Here is a 6,000-nt window from a genome sequence, read left to right as displayed (position 1 = left end):
TCACCGGGGAGGCCTGGCAGTGCAAGGGTTAAATGTTTCGTTATTTTTATGTATGTTTTTAAACATATTCTATTTCTGTCGACCCATAATTTTTGTGGGTCATCAACCGTCACTTGGCATAAACCATCACTGACACTTCAGAATAAACCTACAAGCAATAGGCTTGGGCAAGGACACCTGTGATTCATGCTTTAATTAACATTGGGAAGTTCCTGTTGCTCTATTAGGTAATAGTGTTGCAAAAGTTTGTTTCTCCAACAATAATATTTGCATACAAAGGGCTGTGCCCAATGACCTGCTATGGGATATAAAAGCAAGCAGGTGGCCTGTTAGAATAAGTCAGAAGCGGAGGTGCAGAACAGTCTATCCACAATATAACGAGAGAGAGGTATGTTTCTAGGAGAAAGTTTTTATAAATAAAAATGTGTCATTCAAGGGATGAATAAATGAGTGAATCAAATGGTGTCATGGATAACGAGCTAAAAATCATGATTCCTTCTTGTGTTGATGAATATGCTGCTACTTTGTTCCTTTATTCTTATCTGTGTGTTAAATTAAACTCATTGCTTTGAAAAAGAAAGATAAGGATCTTAGGGCCAGATGTATGAAGATAGCATTTTGTGATTCCCTAATTGCGAATCACAAGGATTTGCAATTAGGAGATCGCTAAATGCAATGTATAAAGGTGTATAGTACAACTTTTGTGATTCCTAGTGGGTCGCAAATGACCTACCTCATGAAAATTAATGAGGTAGGTCGCAATTTGCGACCTCCTAGGAATCGCAAAAATCACAGGGATGGTGGGCTTTTGAGATCAGCAGACCACCATGTCCGTGATTGCTTTTAAATAGAGCTATTTTTTTTTGTAAAGCAGTCCTTTTTCCTCAAAGGAAAATGAGATGCTTTTCAAAAAGAAAATTTTCTTTTCATTTTTCAAGAGCATTTTTAAAAGCAGGCAGTGGTCCGTGGAACCACTGCTTGCTCTTAGAAATGGTTTTACAAACATTCACTAAGGGGAAGGGGTCCCTTGGGGTCCTCTTCCAGTTTGCGAATGCGTTACCACCTTCTTGAAGTCGGTGGTAAAATGCAAATGTTTTGCGACCGCAATTGCGGTCACAAAACATTCATACATACCGATGTGATTCGGTATTAGGAAGGGATGCCCTAAACACGCCCCTTCCTAATACCGAATCGCAAACCCATTTTTTGAATCGCAAAATCGGATTTGCTACATCAGAAAATCAATTTTTGCATTTGCAAATAGGCGAACGCAAAAGGGCTTGATACATCTGGCCCTTAACGTTTTACAAATTAGTGTGGAGCTGCCATTTCTATGGCTACTCTAACATGAAAACGAGAGCGCTCTGCTGCCTTTTGGCTAGGTACACGGTATAGAAATGCCATAATACATAAGGGAGACGTGCATGCGGCCTGATGATACAGTTTATGGTCAGGAATACATCAAGCAAGAAATAAGGGATGGAAAATCTTGTGAAATTTCAATTGTGGACTTTGCCAACATTTCTTAAGGGGGAACGAAGGTTTTTCTAAAGTGTAAACGCCTGTGCTACCATTATTTGAAACGCTGCAGCGTTTGGAGAATTATTCAGGGGAGAAAACCCGACTTTTAGATGGAGAAAGACTCGATATTTTTAAAAAGCTGCAGTTCTCCGCAAGGTGATTTTAACAGACACGGAGGCACCCTGCCTCGGGAAAGCCTTGGGATTTATTTACGACCAAGTGACATGCAAAAATGTTTGTCCCAATTATCTCAACTAGAATTTTGTGAAGGTAAGAATTTTTTGCTATGCATAGATTGCCCATTTGTAACTCCACACCTATATACCATGAAGATATGAGGGAGGGGAATAATGTATGACCCACTCCACTCAAGGTTTTAACTTCCGTGAGTCGCCCAACACTTAACCTTGGAAAGATTGGAAATAAACAACATGTAACAATTTGCACAAATATATATGTATATATATGTGCAAATTGTAACATGCTGTTTATTCCAAATCTTTCCAATGTTAAGTGTTGGGCGACTCACGGAAGTTGAAACCTTGAGTGGAATGGGTCATACATAATATATATATATGTTTAAGCATATTTTTAAAAATGGCGGGCCGAGATCTGTCTATCTGTGAACAAGGGCAACGGCCTGAAACGCGTCAGATTCGCTGGCTCTTTAACTAAATAAATCTACTTGTGCCTGATTTTTGGGATTCGTGTGATCTCTATCCACTGACCTGGATACGTTGAGACGGCTTGCTTTTTACCTGATTGAAAACGTGGAAGGTGGTTGCTTCCGCAACGAATCCACTCTCCGGAAGTAGGCTACCGCCATCAACCAGTATTTTCATGTTTCTAGAACGAAGTTTTGGTGGTGGCCCCTGACTGCAGCAACACACGGACTAACACACGGACTACGCAGCGAAGGTAGTACAACGAGGCGAGCTACACCTCGCCCAATAACATTTCCTGTCTGCGGTGTGAAACGCTTTACTGCAGCGGTGGGGAGGACTGTGCGGCACACACGGAGCAACCGTAGTATATACTTTTCAGTTATATTGAATAGAGACAGCATTATTATGTCAGCAGAGGCAGTACGTGACAGGGAGGCAGCCGCTGATTTGTTATTCTTAAATCTCCCCAAAGTAACCAACAAAGGTGTAACGACAACGGCAACTCTTAGCAATACGGACTTGTCCAATGAGGGCCAAATAAAAAACTTATTAAAACGGTTGGAGAAGTGCATGCGCTCTGAGGTAACCAAATGATGGGAGCATAAGTCACTATCAAAGTATATTGAAGAGGGGCGAGTACCTAGGGGGCTACGCATTTTACTAGCCCCAAGTTACGAGAACCCCAATCCAGAAATGCTCAAGGAATGGGGGCACAGCAATTTGGAAGCGTCGGCTAACTTGGTAAAGGTTTTGGTGAAGTATTCAGAAATTGACAGACAGGTTCTTGTAAAAGAAATTGATGAAAACACTATACAGTTATCAAAATTTGAACCCAATGAGTTGATTACAAAATCTAAAAAAGAAATAGAGGAAAGGCTGATCAAGCAGGAAGACAAAATCAAAGCCCGCAAAGTGTATAAATTTGCGCGAGACAAAGAAGATTACGAGCAGGGGCGCATTTTCACTTTTGCGCGAAAATATGAAAACGCTAAAAAATCCAAATTAAATTCAAAGCCAGTCAAACCAACGGTACAAGCAGTGGCAACAACAAGCACTAATATCAACTCAGCCCCAGAAAGTAGTGACAATGAATCACTAATAAGCAGCATGTCCTCAGATGAAGGCAGTCTAAACAGAACAGGGACATGTGATAAAACTAAGATCCTTGATCTGGGGGAAGAGATCGATTTTTTAGATTTCGTTCGCCTGCAGACACTGAGACCACGAAGTCAAAAGAACAAAGAACAAGAATCAATAAAATACAGAAAGAGCACCGTAAAAAGTGGAAGCTTTCACAAAAATCAAGAAAGCAATACTGGCGAAAGAATCAATAAAAGATAACACAATTGTAAATCTTTCTAATATTACATTATCAGAGGCGGAAAAACAGCTTTTAAGCCATGGTCTGTCATTTTTCCCTATCAGAGACTTTGATTACACACGCAATCACTACCAAAATCAATACTCCGGAGAGAGACAAACCAGAAACAAATTCTACCGCTGGGGCCCCCAGCAATAACTACTCCAGAGATGCCAGCAAATGCCCCCATCATAAACCTGGACTCTATTGCTCCTGCCTCCAACTCCAATCTGGACCTAATCCCCATTTTCAATCTTTCTAAACACAATCTCTCTGAGAATGAGACTAAACTACTCAGTAGAGGCCTGAGCTTTGTACCCACGGAACGAAGTAACTTCTTTGAACTACATACACACCTACTACAGTTCTTCCGACGAATCAGGTTACGCCAATTCTTTGCAGATAAACCTGGTCCTATTCATTCCAACACCAATCTCTTTCATCCACCTTCCACCTTTAATCCACCCTCACACACCATGCCTCCTGAAATTCTATCCTTTGAGAGAATAGTACTACATGAAGTTGCAAATGTACAAAAGGCTTTTGAATTTGTTCCCTACAACCTCCCACTGGTCGAAAAACAAGCCTTAATCAGCCTCAAGAAGAGAACAGATTTGACCATCAAGCCAGCGGATAAAGGCGGAGGCATTGTTGTCATGGACAATGAAAAATATGATGTGGAGATCAAAAGACAACTGACCAACTCTGCCCATTATCGCAAACTCACCCAAGATCCCCTTCCTGATCTCAAAATTAAAATCAACAATATTACCAAGAAAGCACAGATTCAAAATATCATCTCACCCAAAGAGTTTACCTTCCTCAACAATGCCCATCCACGTACACCAGTGATTTACGTTCTACCGAAGATCCACAAGGACACTCAAAATCCCCCCGGTAGACCCATTGTCTCCGGATGTGGCTCTATTCTGGAACCCCTGGGCAAATACATAGATGCCATCATCAAGGAATTTGTTCCTCTCACGGATACCTATATACGAGACAGTATGGACCTGATCAGAACCATTGAAGACAGACCCTTTGATCCAGAAACTGAACTGATGGCGGGTCTAGACATCGAATCCTTGTACACTAATATTCCACACGATGAAGGTCTACTAGCTATTCAAGAACTACTGGAAAAAAGACCAAGACCTACACGGATTCCCACAGAATTCATCATGAGTCTCCTACGCATTGCCTTAGAGAACAATTATTTTCTATACCATGATGATTTCTACCTTCAAGTCAAGGGAGTTTCAATGGGAGCTTGCTTTGCCCCAAACTTTGCTATCCTGTTTGTTCACAAACTTGAAACATGCCTCATACTCAGTCCCAACAATCCATTCCGACCTCAAATTTCCTTATGGCGACGCTACATAGATGATGTCCTCCTATTTTGGAAAGGTGAGGCTGACACTCTCACAGCTTTTGTAAATTGGCTGAACAACTCCCAACCACATTTGAAGTTTACCTATGAATACAAAAGCAATGACCTTCCTTTCCTTGATCTTAACATACATGCGGAAGAAGGAGTAATTGGTACATCGCTTTATCGCAAACCGACGGAAAGGAACACCTTACTACACTACTCCAGCTACCATCCACGTGGACTCAAAGATGGCTTACCCTATGGCCAATTCCTTCGCATCCGAAGAAACTGTAGCTGGCGTAAAGACTATTTCAGGGAATCCGATGTCTTACTCAAAAAACTTACAGACAGAGGTTACCCTCGCAGATTGACCTCACGCGCCCGCAAAAGAGCTTGGTATTGCCATCGCGACGTCCTTCTCACACCACAGCCGAAAAAAACAAACTCTCGCATCCCCTTTGTTTCCAAATTCAGTCCCAGCAGCAACCAAATCAAAAAGATTATTTCAAAAAATTGGACTATTTTGAGAACCAACAAATCCTTCCAAGAGCCACCGCTCTTTTCATTCAAACGAGGCAACAATCTTTCTAACCATTTGGTGCATGCTATCACCTGGCCCATCAAACCTGCTCACTCTAATGCCATCACCACCGCGTGGGGACTACCACCTGTACTAGGTCACTACAAATGCCAGTCATGCAGTGTGTGCGATCTTACCATCAATACAAAGGAATTCAAATTTGACAACCAAACACACTCCCTCAACACTTTTACCAACTGTCGGTCACAAAACGTGATATACGCCATTGAATGCCCTTGTCATCTCCTCTACATCGGTCAGACAACTCAAATGGTTAAAGCAGGATAAACTGTAAGGTCATTACAGCTCCTTTGGTATCACATTATCTTGAAAAAAACCATGATGTACTTGACATGAAGTGGCAAGTTATTGACCAACCGCGGCTTCCTCCCCGTGGGGGTAATTTACAACAACTCTTGAACAAATGCGAATGCAAATGGATTACTCGTTGTAATTCAGTGAACCATGGTTTGAACACTATCGATGAGTGGAATAGCACCAT

At 41.6% G+C, this 6,000-nt stretch overlaps 1 protein-coding gene across 1 annotated transcript in view; it reads left to right on the top strand.

Moving 5' to 3' along the window:
* The first annotated feature begins 347 nt into the window (after window positions 1–347).
* LOC146809255 (zonadhesin-like) overlaps window positions 348–6,000 on the top strand; it is a 29,042-nt gene continuing 23,389 nt past the window's right edge. Inside the window, exon 1 of the mRNA XM_085614322.1 lies at window positions 348–388. The gene's annotated coding sequence lies outside the window, so the exon portion shown is untranslated. The remainder of the gene's footprint in view (window positions 389–6,000) is intronic.

The sequence above is a fragment of the Triturus cristatus genome, chromosome 7 (assembly GCF_964204655.1).
Source record: "Triturus cristatus chromosome 7, aTriCri1.1, whole genome shotgun sequence".
In the NCBI taxonomy this organism is placed as follows: Eukaryota; Metazoa; Chordata; class Amphibia; order Caudata; family Salamandridae; genus Triturus; species Triturus cristatus.
The sequence above is the reverse complement of the archived record's forward strand: the minus strand, read 5'-3'. Positions and strand labels throughout refer to the sequence as shown.